Here is an 18,432-nt window from a genome sequence, read left to right on the forward strand (position 1 = left end):
ACAGATCAGTTAGTGACAGTTGGAGAAGAGGAGACTCCCCAGATAAGTTAGTGACAGTTGGAGAAGAGGAGACTCCTCAGATCAGTTAGTGACAATTGGAGGAGAGGAGACTCCCCAGATCAGTGAGTGACAGTTGGAGGAGAGGAGACTCCCAGATCAGTTAGTGAGAGTTGGAGGAGAGGAGACTCCTCAGATCAGTTAGTGACAGTTGGAGGAGAGGAGACTCCCTAGATCAGTTAGTAACAGTTGGAGGATTGGAGACTCCCCAGATCAGTTAGTGACAGTTGGAGGAGAGGAGACTCCCCAGATCAGTTAGTGACGGTTGGAGGAGAGGAGACTCCTCAGATCAGTTAGTGACAGTTGGAGGAGAGGAGACTCCCCAGATCAGTTAGTGACATTTGGAGGAGAGGAGACTCCTCAGATCAGTTAGTGACAGTTGGAGGAGAGGAGACTCCCTAGATCAGTTAGTGACAGTTGGAGGAGAGGAGACTCCCCAGATCAGTTAGTGACAGTTGGAGGAGAGGAGACTCCCCAGATCAGTTAGTGACAGTTGGAGGAGAGGAGACTCCCCAGATCAGTTAGTGACAGTTGGAGGAGAGGAGAATCCCCAGATCAGTTAGTGAAAGTTGGAGTAGAGGAGACTCCCCAGATAAGTTAGTGACAGTTGGACGAGAGGAGAATCATCAGATCAGTTAGTGACTGTTGGAGGAGAGGAGACTCCCCAGAGCAGTTAGTGACAGTTGGAGGAGAGGAGACTCCCCAGATCAGTTAGTGACAGTTGGAGGAGAGGAGACTCCCCATATCAGTTAGTGACAGTTGGAGGAGAGGAGAATCCTCAGATAAGTTAGTGACAGTTGGAGGAGAGGAGACTCCCCAGATCAATTCGTGACAGTTGGAGGAGAGGAGACTCCCCAGATCAGTTAGTGACAGTTGGAGGAGAGGAGACTCCCCAGATCAGTTAGTGACAGTTGGAGGAGAGGAGACTCCCCAGATCAGTTAGTGACAGTTGGAGGAGAGGAGACTCCCCAGATCAGTGAGTGACAGTTGGAGGAGAGGAGACTCCCCAGATCAGTTAGTGACAGTTGGAGCAGAGGAGACTCCCCGGATCAGTTAGTGACAGTTGGAGGAGAGGAGACTCCTCAGATCAGTTAGTGACATTTGGAGGAGAGGAGAATCCTCAGATCAGTTGGTGACATTTGGAGGAGAGGAGGCTCCTCAGATCAGTTAGTGATAGTTGGAGGAGAGGAGACTCCTCAGATCAGTAAGTGACAGTTGGAGGAGAGGAGACTCCCCAGATCAGTTAGTGACAGTTGGAGGAGAGGAGACTCCTCAGATCAGTTAGTGACAGTTGGAGGAGAGGAGACTCCCCAGATCAGTTAGTGACAGTTGGTGGAGAGGAGACTTCCCAGATCAGTTAGTGACAGTTGGAGGAGAGGAGACTCCCCAGATCAGTTAGTGACAGTTGGAGGAGAGGAGACTCCCCAGATCAGTTAGTGACAGTTGGAGCAGAGGAGACTCCCCAGATCAGTTAGTGACAGTTGGAGGAGAGGAGACTCCCCAGATCAGTTAGTGACAGTCGGAGGAGAGGAGACTCCTCAGATCAGTTAGTGACAGTTGGAGGAGAGGAGAATCCCCAGATCAGTTATTGACAGTTGGAGGAGAGGAGACACCCCAGATCAGTTAGTGACAGTCGGAGGAGAGGAGACTCCCCAGATCAGTTAGTGACAGTTGGAGGAGAGGAGACTCCCCAGATCAGTTAGTGACAGTTGGAGGAGAGGAGACTCCTCAGATCAGTTATTGACAGTTGGAGGAGAGGAGACTCCTCAGATCAGTTAGTGACAGTTGGAGGAGAGGAGAATCCCCAGTTCAGTTAGTGACAGTTGGAGGAGAGGAGACTCCCCTGATCAGTTAGTGACAGTTGGAGGAGAGGAGACTCATCAGATCAGTTAGTGACAGTTGGAGGAGAGGAGACTCCCCAGATCAGTCAGTGACAATTGGAGAAGAGGCGACTCCCCAGATCAGTTAGTGACAGTTGGAGGAGAGGAGACTCCCCAGATCAGTTAGTGACAGTTGGAGGAGAGGAGACTCCCCAGATCAGTTAGTGACAGTTGGAGGAGAGGAGACTCCCCAGATCAGTTAGTGACAGTTGGAGGAGAGGAGAATCCCCAGATCAGTTGGTGACAGTTGGAGGAAAGGAGAATCCCCAGATCAGTTAGTGACAGTTGGAGGAGAGGAGACTCCTCAGATCATTTAGTGACAGTTGGAGGAGAGGAGACTCCCCAGATCAGTTAGTGACAGTTGGAGGAGAGGAGACTCCCCAGATCAGTTAGTGACAGTTGGAGTAGAGGAGACTCCACAGATCAGTTAGTGACAGTTGGAGAAGAGGAGACGCCCCAGATCAGTTAGTGACAGTTGGAGAAGAGGAGACTCCTCAGATCAGTTAGTGACAGTTGGAGGAGAGGAGACTCCCCAGATCAGTTAGTGACAGCTGGAGGAGAGGAGACTCCCAGATCAGTTAGTGACAGTCGGAGGAGAGGAGACTCCTCAGATCAGTTAGTGACAGTTGGAGGAGAGGAGACTCCCCAGATCAGTTAGTGACAGTTGGAGGAGAGGAGACACCCCAGATCAGTTAGTGACAGTGGGAGGAGAGGAGACTCCCCAGATCAGTTAGTGACAGTTGGAGGAGAGGAGACTCCCCAGATCAGTTAGTGACAGTTGGAGGAGAGGAGACTCCTCAGATCAGTTAGTGACAGTTGGAGGAGAGGAGACTCCTCAGATCAGTTAGTGACAGTTGGAGGAGAGGAGAATCCCCAGATCAGTTAGTGACAGTTGGAGGAGAGGAGACTCCTCAGATCAGTTAGTGACAGTTGGAGGAGAGGAGACTCATCAGATCAGTTAGGGACAGTTGGAGGAGAGGAGACTCCCCAGATCAGTCAGTGACAGTTGGAGGAGAGGAGACTCCCCAGATCAGTAAGTGACAGTTGGAGGAGAGGAGACTCCCCAGATCAGTTAGTGACAGTTGGAGGAGAGGAGACTCCACAGGTCCGTTAGTGACAGTTGGAGAAGAGGAGACTCCTCAGATCAGTTAGTGACAGTTGGAGGAGAGGAGACTCCCCAGATCAATTACTGACATTTGGAGGAGAGGAGACTCCCCAGATCAGTTAGTGACAGTTGGGGGAGAGGAGACTCCCCAGATCAGTTAGTGACAGTTGGAGGAGAGGAGACTCCCCAGATCAATTACTGACAGTTGGAGGAGAGGAGACTCCCCAGATCAGTTAGTGACAGTTGGAGGAGAGGAGACTCCTCAGATCAGTTAGTGACAGTTGGAGGAGAGGAGACTCCTCAGATCAGTTAGTGAAAGTTGAAGGAGAGGAGACTCCCCAGATCAGTTAGTGACAGTTGGAGTAGAGGAGACTCCCCAGATCAGTTAGTGACAGTTGGAGGAGAGGAGACTCCCCAGATCAGATAGTGACAGTTGGAGGAGAGGAGACTCCCCAGATCAGTTAGTGACAGTTGGAGGAGAGGAGACTCCTCAGATCAGTTCGTGACAGTTGGAGGAGAGGAGACTCCCCAGATCAGTTAGTGACAGTTGGAGGAGAGGAGACTCCACAGATCAGTTAGTGACAGTTGGAGGAGAGGTGACTCCTCAGATCAGTTCGTGACAGATGGAGGAGAGGAGACTCCCCAGATCAGTTAGTGATAGTTGGAGGAGCGGAGACTCCCCAGATCAGATAGTGACAGTTGGAGGAGAGGAGACTCCTCAGATCAGTTAGTGACAGATGGAGGAGAGGAGACTCCCCAGCTCAGTTAGTGACAGTTGGAGGAGAGGAGACTCCCCAGATGAGTTAGTGACAGTTGGAGGAGAGGAGACTCCCCAGATCAGTTAGTGACAGTTTGAGGAGAGGAGACTCCTCAGATCAGTTAGTGACAGTTGGTGGAGAGGAGACTCCCCAGATCAGTTAGTGACAGTTGGAGGAGAGGAGACTCCTCAGATCAGTTAGTGACAGTTGGAGGAGAGGAGACTCCCCAGATCAGTTAGTGACAGTTGGAGGAGAGGAGACTCCCCAGATTAGTTAGTGACAGTTGGAGGAGAGGAGACTCCCCAGATCAGTTAGTGACAGTTGGAGGAGAGGAGACTCCTCAGATCAGTTAGTGACAGTTGGTGGAGAGGAGACTCCCCTGATCAATAGTGACAGTTGCAGGAGAGGAGACTCCCCAGATCAGTTAGTGACAGTTGGAGGAGAGGAGACTCCTCAGATCAGTTAGTGACAGTTGGAGGAGAGGAGAATCCCCAGATGAGTTAGTGACAGTTGGAGGTGAGGAGAATCCCCAGATCAGTTCGTGACAGTTGGAGGGGAGGAGACTCCCCAGATCAGTTAGTGACAGTTGGAGGAGAGGAGACTCCCCAGATCAGTTAGTGACAGTTGGAGGAGAGGAGACTCCCCAGATCAGTTAGTGACAGTTGGAGGGGAGGACACTCCCCAGATCAGTTAGTGAGAGTTGGAGGAGAGGTGCCTCCCAAGATCAGTTGGTGACAGTTGGAGGATAGGAGACTCCTCAGGTCCGTTAGTGACAGTTGGAGGAGTGGAGACTTCCCAGATCAGTTAGTGACAGTTGGAGGAGAGGAGACTCCCCTGATCAGTTAGTGACAGTTGGAGGAGAGGAGACTCCACAGATCAGTTAGTGACAGTTGGAGGAGAGGAGAATCCCCAGATCAGTTAGTGACAGTTGGAGAAGAGGAGACTCCCCAGATCAGTTAGTGACAGTTGGACGAGAGGAGACTCCCCAGATCAGTTAGTGACAGTTGGAGGAGAGGAGACTCCCCAGATCAGTCAGTGACAGTTGGAGGAGAGGAGAATCCTCAGATCAGTTTGTGACAGTTGGAGGAGAGGAGACTCCCCAGATCAATTAGTGACAGTTGGAGGAGAGGAGACTCCCCAGATCAGTTAGTGACAGTTGGAGGAGAGGAGACTCCCCAGATCAGTTAGTGACAGTTGGAGGAGAGGAGACTCCCCAGATCAGTTAGTGACAGTTGGAGGAGAGGAGACTCCCCAGATCAGTTAGTGACAGTTGAAGGAGAGGAGACTCCCCAGATCAGTTAGTGACAGTTGGAGCAGAGGAGACTCCCCGGATCAGTTAGTGATAGTTGGAGGAGAGGAGACTCCTCAGATCAGTTAGTGACAGTTGGAGGAGAGGAGAATCCTCAGATCAGTTAGTGACATTTGGAGGAGAGGAGGCTCCTCAGATCAGTTAGTGATAGTTGGTGGAGAGGAGACTCCTCAGATCAGTTAGTGACAGTTGGAGGAGAGGAGACTCCCCAGATCAGTTAGTGACAGTTGGAGGAGAGGAGACTCCTCAGATCAGTTAGTGACAGTTGGAGGAGAGGAGACTCCTCAGATCAGTTAGTGACAGTTGGTGGAGAGGAGACTTCCCAGAGCAGTTAGTGACAGTTGGAGGAGAGGAGACTCCCCAGATCAGTTAGTGACAGTTGGAGCAGAGGAGACTCCCCAGATCAGTTAGTGACAGTCGGAGGAGAGGAGACTCCTCAGATCAGTTAGTGACAGTTGGAGGAGAGGAGACTCCCCAGATCAGTTAGTGACAGTTGGAGGAGAGGAGACTCCCCAGATCAGTTAGTGACAGTTGGAGGAGAGGAGACTCCCCAGATCAGTTAGTGACAGTTGGAGGAGAGGAGACTCCCCAGATCAGTTAGTGACAGTCGGAGGAGAGGAAACTCCCCAGATCAGTTAGTGACTGTTGGAGGAGAGGAGACTCCCCAGATCAGTTAGTGACAGTTGGAGGAGAGGAGACTCCTCAGATCAGTTAGTGACAGTTGGAGGAGAGGAGAATCCCCAGATCAGTTAGTGACAGTTGGAGGAAAGGAGAATCCCCAGATCAGTTAGTGACAGTTGGAGGAGAGGAGACTCCTCAGATCATTTAGTGACAGTTGGAGGAGAGGAGACTCCCCAGATCAGTTAGTGACAGTTGGAGGAGAGGAGACTCCCCAGATCAGTTTGTGACAGTTGGAGGAGAGGAGACTCCACAGATCAGTTAGTGACAGTTGGAGAAGAGGAGACTCCCCAGATCAGTTAGTGACAGTTGGAGAAGAGGAGACTCCTCAGATCAGTTAGTGACAGTTGGAGGAGAGGAGACTCCCCAGATCAGTTCGTGACAGTTGGAGGAGAGGAGACTCCCAGATCAGTTAGTGACAGTTGGAGGAGAGGAGACTCCTCAGATCAGTTAGTGACAGTTGGAGGAGAGGAGACTCCCTAGATCAGTTAGTAACAGTTGGAGGAGAGGAGACTCCCCAGATCAGTTAGTGACAGTTGGAGGAGAGGAGACTCCCCAGATCAGTTAGTGACAGTTGGAGGAGAGGAGACTCCTCAGATCAGTTAGTGACAGTTGGAGGAGAGGAGACTCCCCAGATCAGTTAGTGACAGTTGGAGGAGAGGAGACTCCTCAGATCAGTCAGTGACAGTTGGAGGAGAGGAGACTCCCTAGATCAGTTAGTGACAGTTGGAGGAGAGGAGACTCCTCAGATCAGTTAGTGACAGTTGGAGGAGAGGAGACCCCCTAGATCAGTTAGTGACAGTTGGAGGAGAGGAGACTCCCCAGATCAGTTAGTGACAGTTGGAGGAGAGGAGACTCCCCAGATCAGTTAGTGACAGTTGGAGGAGAGGAGACTCCCCAGATCAGTTAGTGACAGTTGGAGGAGAGGAGACTCCCCAGATCAGTCAGTGACAGTTGGAGTAGAGGAGACTCCCCAGATCACTTAGTGACAGTTGGAGGAGAGGAGACTCCCCAGATCACTTAGTGACAGTTGGAGGAGAGGAGACTCCACAGATCAGTTAGTGACAGTTGGAGGAGAGGAGACTCCTCAGATCAGTTGGTGACAGTTGGAGGAGAGGAGACTCCCCAGATCAGTTAGTGACAGTTGGAGGAGAGGAGACTCCCCAGATCAGTTAGTGACAGTTGGAGGAGAGGAGACTCCCCAGATCAGTTAGTGACAGTTGGAGGAGAGGAGACTCCCCAGATCAGTTAGTGACAGTTGGAGCAGAGGAGACTCCCCGGATCAGTTAGTGACAGTTGGAGGAGAGGAGACTCCTCAGATCAGTTAGTGACAGTTGGAGGAGAGGAGAATCCTCAGATCAGTTAGTGACATTTGGAGGAGAGGAGGCTCCTCAGATCAGTTAGTGATAGTTGGAGGAGAGGAGACTCCTCAGATCAGTTAGTGACAGTTGGAGGAGAGGAGACTCCCCAGATCAGTTAGTGACAGTTGGAGGAGAGGAGACTCCTCAGATCAGTTAGTGACAGTTGGAGGAGAGGAGACTCCCCAGATCAGTTAGTGACAGTTGGTGGAGAGGAGACTTCCCAGATCAGTTAGTGACAGTTGGAGGAGAGGAGACTCCCCAGATCAGTTAGTGACAGTTGGAGGAGAGGAGACTCCCCAGATCAGTTAGTGACAGTTGGAACAGAGGAGACTCCCCAGATCAGTTAGTGAAAGTTGGAGGAGAGGAGACTCCCCAGATCAGTTAGTGACAGTCGGAGGAGAGGAGACTCCCCAGATCAGTTAGTGACAGTTGGAGGAGAGGAGACTCCCCAGATCAGTTAGTGACAGTTGGAGGAGAGGAGACTCCTCAGATCAGTTAGTGACAGTTGGAGGAGAGGAGAATCCCCAGATCAGTTAGTGACAGTTGGAGGAAAGGAGAATCCCCAGATCAGTTAGTGACAGTTGGAGGAGAGGAGACTCCTCAGATCATTTAGTGACAGTTGGAGGAGAGGAGACTCCCCAGATCAGTTAGTGACAGTTGGAGGAGAGGAGACTCCCCAGATCAGTTTGTGACAGTTGGAGGAGAGGAGACTCCACAGATCAGTTAGTGACAGTTGGAGAAGAGGAGACTCCCCAGATCAGTTAGTGACAGTTGGAGAAGAGGAGACTCCTCAGATCAGTTAGTGACAGTTGGAGGAGAGGAGACTCCCCAGATCAGTTCGTGACAGTTGGAGGAGAGGAGACTCCCAGATCAGTTAGTGACAGTTGGAGGAGAGGAGACTCCTCAGATCAGTTAGTGACAGTTGGAGGAGAGGAGACTCCCTAGATCAGTTAGTAACAGTTGGAGGAGAGGAGACTCCCCAGATCAGTTAGTGACAGTTGGAGGAGAGGAGACTCCCCAGATCAGTTAGTGACAGTTGGAGGAGAGGAGACTCCTCAGATCAGTTAGTGACAGTTGGAGGAGAGGAGACTCCCCAGATCAGTTAGTGACAGTTGGAGGAGAGGAGACTCCTCAGATCAGTCAGTGACAGTTGGAGGAGAGGAGACTCCCTAGATCAGTTAGTGACAGTTGGATGAGAGGAGACTCCTCAGATCAGTTAGTGACAGTTGGAGGAGAGGAGACCCTCTAGATCAGTTAGTGACAGTTGGAGGAGAGGAGACTCCCCAGATCAGTTAGTGACAGTTGGAGGAGAGGAGACTCCCCAGATCAGTTAGTGACAGTTGGAGGAGAGGAGACTCCCCAGATCAGTTAGTGACAGTTGGAGGAGAGGAGACTCCCCAGATCAGTCAGTGACAGTTGGAGTAGAGGAGACTCCCCAGATCACTTAGTGACAGTTGGAGGAGAGGAGACTCCCCAGATCACTTAGTGACAGTTGGAGGAGAGGAGACTCCACAGATCAGTTAGTGACAGTTGGAGGAGAGGAGACTCCTCAGATCAGTTGGTGACAGTTGGAGGAGAGGAGACTCCCCAGATCAGTTAGTGACAGTTGGAGGAGAGGAGACTCCCCAGATCAGTTAGTGACAGTTGGAGGAGAGGAGACTCCCCAGATCAGTTAGTGACAGTTGGAGGAGAGGAGACTCCCCAGATCAGTTAGTGACAGTTGGAGCAGAGGAGACTCCCCGGATCAGTTAGTGACAGTTGGAGGAGAGGAGACTCCTCAGATCAGTTAGTGACAGTTGGAGGAGAGGAGAATCCTCAGATCAGTTAGTGACATTTGGAGGAGAGGAGGCTCCTCAGATCAGTTAGTGATAGTTGGAGGAGAGGAGACTCCTCAGATCAGTTAGTGACAGTTGGAGGAGAGGAGACTCCCCAGATCAGTTAGTGACAGTTGGAGGAGAGGAGACTCCTCAGATCAGTTAGTGACAGTTGGAGGAGAGGAGACTCCCCAGATCAGTTAGTGACAGTTGGTGGAGAGGAGACTTCCCAGATCAGTTAGTGACAGTTGGAGGAGAGGAGACTCCCCAGATCAGTTAGTGACAGTTGGAGGAGAGGAGACTCCCCAGATCAGTTAGTGACAGTTGGAACAGAGGAGACTCCCCAGATCAGTTAGTGAAAGTTGGAGGAGAGGAGACTCCCCAGATCAGTTAGTGACAGTCGGAGGAGAGGAGACTCCTCAGATCAGTTAGTGACAGTTGGAGGAGAGGAGACTCCCCAGATCAGTTAGTGACAGTTGGAGGAGAGGAGACACCCCAGATCAGTTAGAGGCAGTCGGAGGAGAGGAGACTCCCCAGATCAGTTAGTGACAGTTGGAGGAGAGGAGACTCCCCAGATCAGTTAGTGACAGTTGGAGGAGAGGAGACTCCTCAGATCAGTTAGTGACAGTTGGAGGAGAGGAGACTCCTCAGATCAGTTAGTGACAGTTGGAGGAGAGGAGAATCCCCAGTTCAGTTAGTGACAGTTGGAGGAGAGGAGACTCCTCAGATCAGTTAGTGACAGTTGGAGGAGAGGAGACTCATCAGATCAGTTAGTGACAGTTGGAGGAGAGGAGACTCCCCAGATCAGTCAGTGACAATTGGAGAAGAGGAGACTCCCCAGATCAGTTAGTGACAGTTGGAGGAGAGGAGACTCCCCAGATCAGTTAGTGACAGTTGGAGGAGAGGAGACTCCCCAGATCAGTTAGTGACAGTTGGAGGAGAGGAGACTCCCCAGATCATTTAGTGACAGTTGGAGGAGAGGAGACTCCCCAGATCAGTTAGTGACAGTTGGAGGAGAGGTGAATCCCCAGATCAGTTGGTGACAGTTGGAGGAAAGGAGAATACCCAGATCAGTTCGTGACAGTTGGAGGAGAGGAGACTCCTCAGATCATTTAGTGACAGTTGGAGGAGAGGAGACTCCACAGATCAGTTAGTGACAGTTGGAGAAGAGGAGACTCCCCAGATCAGTTAGTGACAGTTGGAGGAGAGGAGACTCCCAGATCAGTTATTGACAGTCGGAGGAGAGGAGACTCCTCAGATCAGTTAGTGACAGTTGGAGGAGAGGAGACTCCCCAGATCAGTTAGTGACAGTTGGAGGAGAGGAGACACCCCAGATCAGTTAGTGACAGTGGGAGGAGAGGAGACTCCCCAGATCAGTTAGTGACAGTTGGAGGAGAGGAGACTCCCCAGATCAGTTAGTGACAGTTGGAGGAGAGGAGACTCCTGAGATCAGTTAGTGACAGTTGGAGGAGAGGAGACTCCTCAGATCAGTTAGTGACAGTTGGAGGAGAGGAGAATCCCCAGATCTGTTAGTGACAGTTGGAGGAGAGGAGACTCCTCAGATCAGTTAGTGACAGTTGGAGGAGAGGAGACTCATCAGATCAGTTAGTGACAGTTGGAGGAGAGGAGACTCCCCAGAAAGGTCAGTGACAGTTGGAGGAGAGGAGACTCCCCAGATCAGTAAGTGACAGTTGGAGGAGAGGAGACTCCCCAGATCAGTTAGTGACAGTTGGAGGAGAGGAGACTCCACAGGTCCGTTAGTGACAGTTGGAGAAGAGGAGACTCCTCAGATCAGTTAGTGACAGTTGGAGGAGAGGAGACTCCCCAGATCAATTACTGACAGTTGGAGGAGAGGAGACTCCCCAGATCAGTTAGTGACAGTTGGGGGAGAGGAGACTCCCCAGATCAGTTAGTGACAGTTGGAGGAGAGGAGACTCCCCAGATCAGTGAGTGACAGTTGGAGGAGAGGAGACTCCCCAGATCAATTACTGACAGTTGGAGGAGAGGAGACTCCCCAGATCAGTTAGTGACAGTTGGAGGAGAGGAGACACCCCAGATCAGTTAGTGACAGTTGGAGGAGAGGAGACTCCCCAGATCAGTTCGTGACAGTTGGAGGAGAGGAGACTCCTCAGATCAGTTAGTGACAGTTGGCGGAGCGGAGACTCCCCAGATCAGTTAGTGACAGTTGGAGGAGAGGAGACTCCCCAGATCAGTTAGTGACAGTTGGAGGAGAGGAGACTCCCCAGATCAGTTAGTGACAGTTGGAGGAGAGGAGACTCCCAGATCAGTTAGTGACAGTTGGAGGAGAGGAGACTCCCCAGATCAGTTTGTGACAGTTGGAGGAGAGGAGACTCCCCAGATCATTTAGTGACAGTTGGAGGAGAGGAGACTCCCCAGGTCAGTTAGTGACAGTTGGAGGAGAGGAGACTCCCTAGATCAGTTAGTGACAGTTGGAGTTGAGGAGACTCCCCAGATCAGTTAGTGACAGTTGGAGGAGAGGAGACTCCCCAGATCAGTTAGTGACAGTTGGAGGAGAGGAGACTCCCCAGATCAGTTTGTGACAGTTGGAGGAGAGGAGACTCCCCAGATCAGTTAGTGACAGTTGGAGGAGAGGAGAATCCCCAGATCAGTTAGTGACAGTTGGAGGAGAGGAGACTCCCCAGATCAGTTAGTGACAGTTGGAGGAGAGGAGACTCCCCAGATCAGTTAGTGACAGTTGGAGGAGAGGAGACTCCTCAGATCAGTTAGTGACAGTTGGAGGAGAGGAGACTCCCCAGATCAGTTAGTGACAGTTGGAGGAGAGGAGACTCCACAGATCAGTTAGTGACAGTTGGAGGAGAGGTGACTCCTCAGATCAGTCAGTGACAGATGGAGGAGAGGAGACTCCCCAGATCAGTTAGTGACAGTTGGAGGAGCGGAGACTCCCCAGATCAGTTAGTGACAGTTGGAGGAAAGGAGACTCCTCAGATCAGTTAGTGGCAGTTGGAGGAGAGGAGACTCCGCAGATCAGTGAGTGAAAGTTGGAGGAGAGGAGACTCCCCAGATGAGTTAGTGACAGTTGGAGGAGTGGAGACTCCCCAGATCAGTTAGTGACAGTTGGAGGAGAGGAGACTCCTCAGATCAGTTTGTGACAGTTGGTGGAGAGGAGACTCCCCAGATCAGTTAGTGACAGTTGGAGGAGAGGAGACTCCCCAGATCAGTTTGTGACAGTTGGAGGATAGGAGACTCCTCAGATCAGTTAGTGACAGTTGGAGGAGAGGAGACTCCCCAGATGAGTTAGTGACAGTTGGAGGTGAGGAGAATCCCTAGATCAGTTAGTGACATTTGGAGGGGAGGAGACTCCCCAGATCAGTTAGTGACAGTTGGAGGAGAGGAGGCTCCCCAGATCAGTTAGTGACAATTGGAGGAGAGGAGACTCCTCAGATCAGTTAGTGACAGTTGGAGGGGAGGACACTCCCCACATCAGTTAGTGAGAGTTGGAGGAGAGGAGCCTCCCAAGATCAGTTGGTGACAGTTGGAGGATAGGAGACTCCTCAGGTCCGTTAGTGACAGTTGGAGGAGTGGAGACTTCCCAGATCAGTTAGTGACAGTTGGAGGAGAGGAGACGCCCCAGATCAGTTAGTGACAGTTGGAGGAGAGGAGACTCCCCAGATCAGTTAGTGACAGTTGGAGGAGAGGAGACTCCCCAGATCAGTTAGTGACAGTTGGAGGAGAGGAGACTCCCCAGATCAGTTAGTGACAGTTGGAGGAGAGGAGACTCCCCAGATCAGTTAGTGACCGTTGGAGGAGAGGAGACTCCCCAGATCAGTTAGTGACAGTTGGAGGAGAGGAGACTCCCCAGATCAGTTAGAGACAGTTGGAGGAGAGGAGACTCCCCAGATCAGTTAGTGACAGTTGGAGGAGGGGAGACTCCCCAGATCAGTTAGTGACAGTTGGAGGAGAGGAGAGTCCCCAGATCAGTTAGTGACAGTTGGAGGAGAGGAGACTCCTCAGATCAGTTAGTGACAGTTGGAGGAGAGGAGACTCCCCACATCAGTTAGTGACAGTTGGAGGAGAGGAGACTCCCAGATCAGTTACTGACAGTTGGAGGAGAGGAGACTCCTCAGACCAGTTAGTGACAGTTGGAGGAGAGGAGACTCCCTAGATCAGTTCGTGACAGTTGGAGGAGACGAGACTCCCCAGATCAGTTAGTGACAGTTGGAGGAGAGGAGACTCCCCAGAGCAGTTAGTGACAGTTGGAGGAGAGGAGACTCCCCAGAGCTGTTAGTGACAGTTGGAGGAGAGGAGACTCCCCAGATCAGTTAGTGACAGTTGGAGGAGAGGAGACTCCCCAGATCAGTTCGTGACAGTTGGAGGAGGGGAGACTCCGCCGATCAGTTAGTGACAGTTGGAGGAGAGGAGAATCCTCAGATCAGTTAGTGACTGTTGGAGGAGAGGAGACTCCCCAGAGCAGTTAGTGACAGTTGGAGGAGAGGAGACTCCCCAGATCAGTTAGTGACAGTTGGAGGAGAGGAGACTCCCCAGATCAGTTAGTGACAGTTGGAGGAGAGGAGAATCCTCAGATCAGTTAGTGACAGTTGGAGGAGAGGAGACTCCCCAGATCAGTTAGTGACAGTTGGAGGAGAGGAGACTCCCCAGATCAGTTAGTGACAGTTGGAGGAGAGGAGACTCCCCAGATCCGTAAGTGACAGTTGGAGGAGAGGAGACTCCCCAGATCAGTTAGTGACAGTTGGAGGAGAGGAGACTCCACAGATCAGTTAGTGACAGTTGGAGGAGAGGAGACTCCCCAGATCAGTTAGTGACAGTTGGAGCAGAGGAGACTCCCCAGATCAGTTAGTGACAGTTGGAGGAGAGGAGACTCCTCAGATCAGTTCGTGACAGTTGGAGGAGAGGAGAATCCTCAGATCAGTTAGTGATATTTGGAGGAGAGGAGACTCCTCAGATCAGTTAGTGACAGTTGGAGGAGAGGAGACTCCTCAGATCAGTTAGTGACAGATGGAGGAGAGGAGGCTCCCCAGGCCAGTTAGTGACAGTTGGAGGAGAGGAGACTCCCCAGATGAGTTAGTGACACTTGGAGGAGAGGAGACTCCCCAGATCAGTTAGTGACAGTTGGAGGAGAGGAGACTCCTCAGATCAGTTAGTGACAATTGGTGGAGAGGAGACTCCCCAGATCAGTTAGTGACAGTTGGAGGAGAGGAGACTCCTCAGATCAGTTAGTGACAGTTGGAGGAGAGGAGACTCCCCAGATCAGTTAGTGACAGTTGGAGGATAGGAGACTCCCCAGATGAGTTACTGATAGTAGGAGGAGAGGAGACTCCCCAGATCAGTTAGTGACAGTTGGAGGAGAGGAGACTCCTCAGATCAGTTAGTGACAGTTGGTGGATAGGAGACTCCCCAGACCAGTTAGTGACAGTTGGAGGAGAGGAGACTCCCCAGATCAGTTAGTGACAGTTGGAGGAGAGGAGACTCCTCAGATCAGTTAGTGACAGTTGGAGGAGAGGAGACTGCCCAGATGAGTTAGTGACAGTTGGAGGTGAGGAGAATCCGCAGATCAGTTAGTGACAGTTGGAGGGGAGGAGACTCCCCAGATCAGTTAGTGACAGTTGGAGGAGAGGAGACTCCCCAGATCAGTTAGTGACAGTTGGAGGAGAGGAGACTCCCCAGATCAGTAAGTGACAGTTGGAGGGGAGGACACTCCCCAGATCAGTTAGTGAGAGTTGGAGGAGCGGAGCCTCCCAAGATCAGTTGGTGACAGTTGGAGGATAGGAGACTCCTCAGGTCCGTTAGTGACAGTTGGAGGAGTGGAGACTTCCCAGATCAGTTAGTGACAGTTGGAGGAGAGCAGACGCCCCAGATCAGTTAGTGACAGTTGGAGGAGTGGAGATTTCCCAGATCAGTTAGTGACAGTTGGAGGAGAGGAGACTCCCCAGATCAGTTAGTGACAGTTGGAGAAGAGGACACTCCCCAGATCAGTTCGTGACAGTTGGAGGAGAGGACACTCCCCACATCAGTTAGTGAGAGTTGGAGGAGAGGAGACTCCCCAGATCAGTTAGTGACAGTTGGAGGAGAGGAGACTCCCCAGATCAGTAAGTGACAGTTGGAGGAGTGCAGATTTCCCAGATCAGTTCGTGACAGTTGGAGGAGAGGAGACTCCCCAGAACAGTTAGTGACAGTTGGAGAAGAGGAGACTCCCCAGATCAGTTAGTGACAGTTGGAGGAGAGGACACTCCCTACATCAGTTAGTGACAGTTGGAGGAGAGGAGACTCCCCAGATCAGTTAGTGACAGTTGGAGGAGAGGAGACTCCACAGATCAGTTAGTGACAGCTGGAGGAGAGGAGACTCCCCAGATCTGTTAGTGACAGTTGGAGGAGAGGAGACTCCCCAGTTCAGTTAGTGACAGTTGGAGGAGAGGAGACTCCTCAGATCAGTAGTGACAGTTGGAGGAGAGGAGACTCCCCAGATCAGTTAGTGACAGTTGGAGGAGGGGAGACCCCCAGATCAGTTAGTGACAGTTGGAGGAGAGGAGACTCCCCAGATCAGTTAGTGACAGTTGGAGGAGAGGAGACTCCCCTGATCAGATAGTGACAGTTGGAGGAGAGGAGACTCCCCAGATCAGTTAGTGACAGTTGGAGGAGAGGAGACTCCCCAGATCAGTTAGTGACAGTTGGAGGAGAGGAGACTCCCCAGATCAGTTAGTGACAGTTGGAGGAGAGGAGAATCCCCAGATCAGTTAGTGACAGTTGGAGTAGAGGAGACTCCCCAGATCAGTTAGTGACAGTTGGAGGAGAGGAGACTCCCCAGATCAGTTCGTGACAGTTGGAGGAGAGGAGAATCCTCACATCAGTTAGTGACAGTTGGAGGAGAGGAGACTCCCCAGATCAGTTAGTGACAGTTGGAGGAGAGGAGACTCCCCAGATCAGTTAGTGACAGTTGGAGGAGAGGAGACTCCCCAGATCAGTTAGTGACAGTGGGAGGAGAGGAGACTCCCCAGATCAGTTAGTGACAGTTGGAGGAGAGGAGACTCCCCAGATCAGTTAGTGACAGTTGGAGGAGAGGAGACTCACCAGATCAGTTAGTGACAGTTGAAGGAGAGGAGACTCCCCAGATCAATTACTGACAGTTGGAGGAGAGGAGACTCCCCAGATCAGTTAGTGACAGTTGGAGGAGAGGAGATTCCCCAGATCAGTTAGTGACAGTTGGAGGAGAGGAGACTCCCCAGATCAGTTAGTGACAGTTGGAGGAGAGGAGACTCCCCAGATCAGTTAGTGACAGTTGGAGGAGAGGAGACTCCCAGATCAGTTAGTGACAGTTGGAGGAGAGGAGACGCCCCAGATCAGTTTGTGACAGTTGGAGGAGAGGAGACTCCCCAGATCAGTTAGTGACAGTTGGAGGAGAGGAGAGTCCCCAGGTAAGTTAGTGACAGTTGGAGGAGAGGAGACTCCCTTGATCAGTTATTGACAGTTGGAGTTGAGGAGACTCCCCAGATCAGTTAGTGACAGTTGGAGGAGAGGAGACTCCCCAGATCAGTTAGTGACAGTTGGAGGAGAGGAGACACCCCAGATCAGTTAGTGACAGTTGGAGGAGAGGAGACTCCCCAGATCAGTTAGTGACAGTTGGAGGAGAGGAGAATCCCCAGATCAGTTGGTGACAGTTGGAGGAGAGGAGACTCCCCAGATCAGTAGTGACAGTTGGAGGAGAGGAGACTCCCCAGATCAGTTATTGACAGTTGGAGGAGAGGAGACTCCTCAGATCAGTTAGTGACAGTTGGAGGAGAGGAGACTACCCAGATCAGTTCGTGACAGTTGGAAGAGAGGAGACTCCACAGATCAGTTAGTGACAGTTGGAGGAGAGGTGACTCCTCAGACCAGTTAGTGACAGATGGAGGAGAGGAGACTCCCCAGATCAGTTAGTGACAGTTGGAGGAGCGGAGACTCCCCAGATCAGTTAGTGACAGTTGGAGGAGTGGAGACTCCTCAGATCAGTTAGTGACAGTTGGAGGAGTGGAGACTCCTCAGATCAGTTAGTGACAGTTGGAGGAGAGGAGAATCCTCAGATCAGTTAGTGACATTTGGAGGAGAGGAGACTCCTCAGATCAGTTAGTGACAGTTGGAGGAGAGGAGACTCCTCAGATCAGTTAGTGACAGATGGAGGAGAGGAGGCTCCCCGGATCAGTTCGTGACAGTTGGAGGAGAGGAGACTCCCCAGATGAGTTAGTGACACTTGGAGGAGAGGAGACTCCCCAGATCAGTTAGTGACAGTTGGAGGAGAGGAGACTCCCCAGATCAGTTAGTGACAGTTGGAGGAGAGGAGACTCCTCAGATGAGTTAGTGACAGTTGGAGGAGAGGAGACTCCCCAGATCAGTTAGTGACAGTTGGGGGAGAGGAGACTCCCCAGATGAGTTAGTGACAGTTGGAGGAGAGGAGACTCCCCAGATCAGTTAGTGACAGTTGGAGGAGAGGAGACTCCTCAGATCAGTTAGTGACAGTTGGTGGAGAGGAGACTCCCCAGATCAGTTAGTGACAGTTGGAGGAGAGGAGACTCCCCAGATCAGTTAGTGACAGTTGGAGGAGAGGAGACTCCTCAGATCAGTTAGCGACAGTTGGAGGAGAGGAGACTGCCCAGATGAGTTAGTGACAGTTGGAGGTGAGGAGAATCCCCAGATCAGTTAGTGACAGTTGGAAGGGAGGAGACTCCCCAGATCAGTTAGTGACAGTTGGAGGAGAGGAGACTCCCCAGATCAGTTAGTGACAGTTGGAGGAGAGGAGACTCCCCAGATCAGTTAGTGACATTGGAGGAGAGGACACTCCCCACATCAGTTAGTGACAGTTGGAGGAAAGGAGACTCCCCAGATCAGTTAGTGACAGTTGGAGGAGAGGAGACTCCCCAGATCAGTTAGTGACAGTTGGAGGAGAGGAGACTCCTCAGATCACTTAGTGACAGTTGGAGGAGAGGAGACTCCCCAGATCAGTTAGTGACAGCTGGAGGAGAGGAGACTCCCCAGATCTGTTAGTGACAGTTGGAGGAGAGGAGACTCCCCAGTTCAGTTAGTGACAGTTGGAGGAGAGGAGACTCCTCAGATCAGTAGTGACAGTTGGAGGAGAGGAGACTCCCCAGATCAGTTAGTGACAGTTGGAGGAGGGGAGACTCCCCAGATCAGTTAGTGACAGTTGGAGGAGAGGAGACTCCCCAGATCAGTTAGTGACAGTTGGAGGAGAGGAGACTCCCCTGATCAGTTAGTGACAGTTGGAGGAGAGGAGACTCCCCAGATCAGTTAGTGACAGATGGAGGAGAGGAGACTCCCCAGATCAGTTAGTGACAGCTGGAGGAGAGGAGACTCCCCAGATCAGTTAGTGACAGTTGGAGGAGAGGAGAACCCCCAGATCAGTTAGTGACAGTTGGAGTAGAGGAGACTCCCCAGATCAGTTAGTGACAGTTGGAGGAGAGGAGACTCCCCAGATCAGTTCGTGA

This window comes from Somniosus microcephalus, chromosome 9, assembly GCF_052327205.1.
Source record: "Somniosus microcephalus isolate GS21.2 chromosome 9, FLI_Smic_1.0, whole genome shotgun sequence".
NCBI lineage: Eukaryota > Metazoa > Chordata > Chondrichthyes > Squaliformes > Somniosidae > Somniosus > Somniosus microcephalus.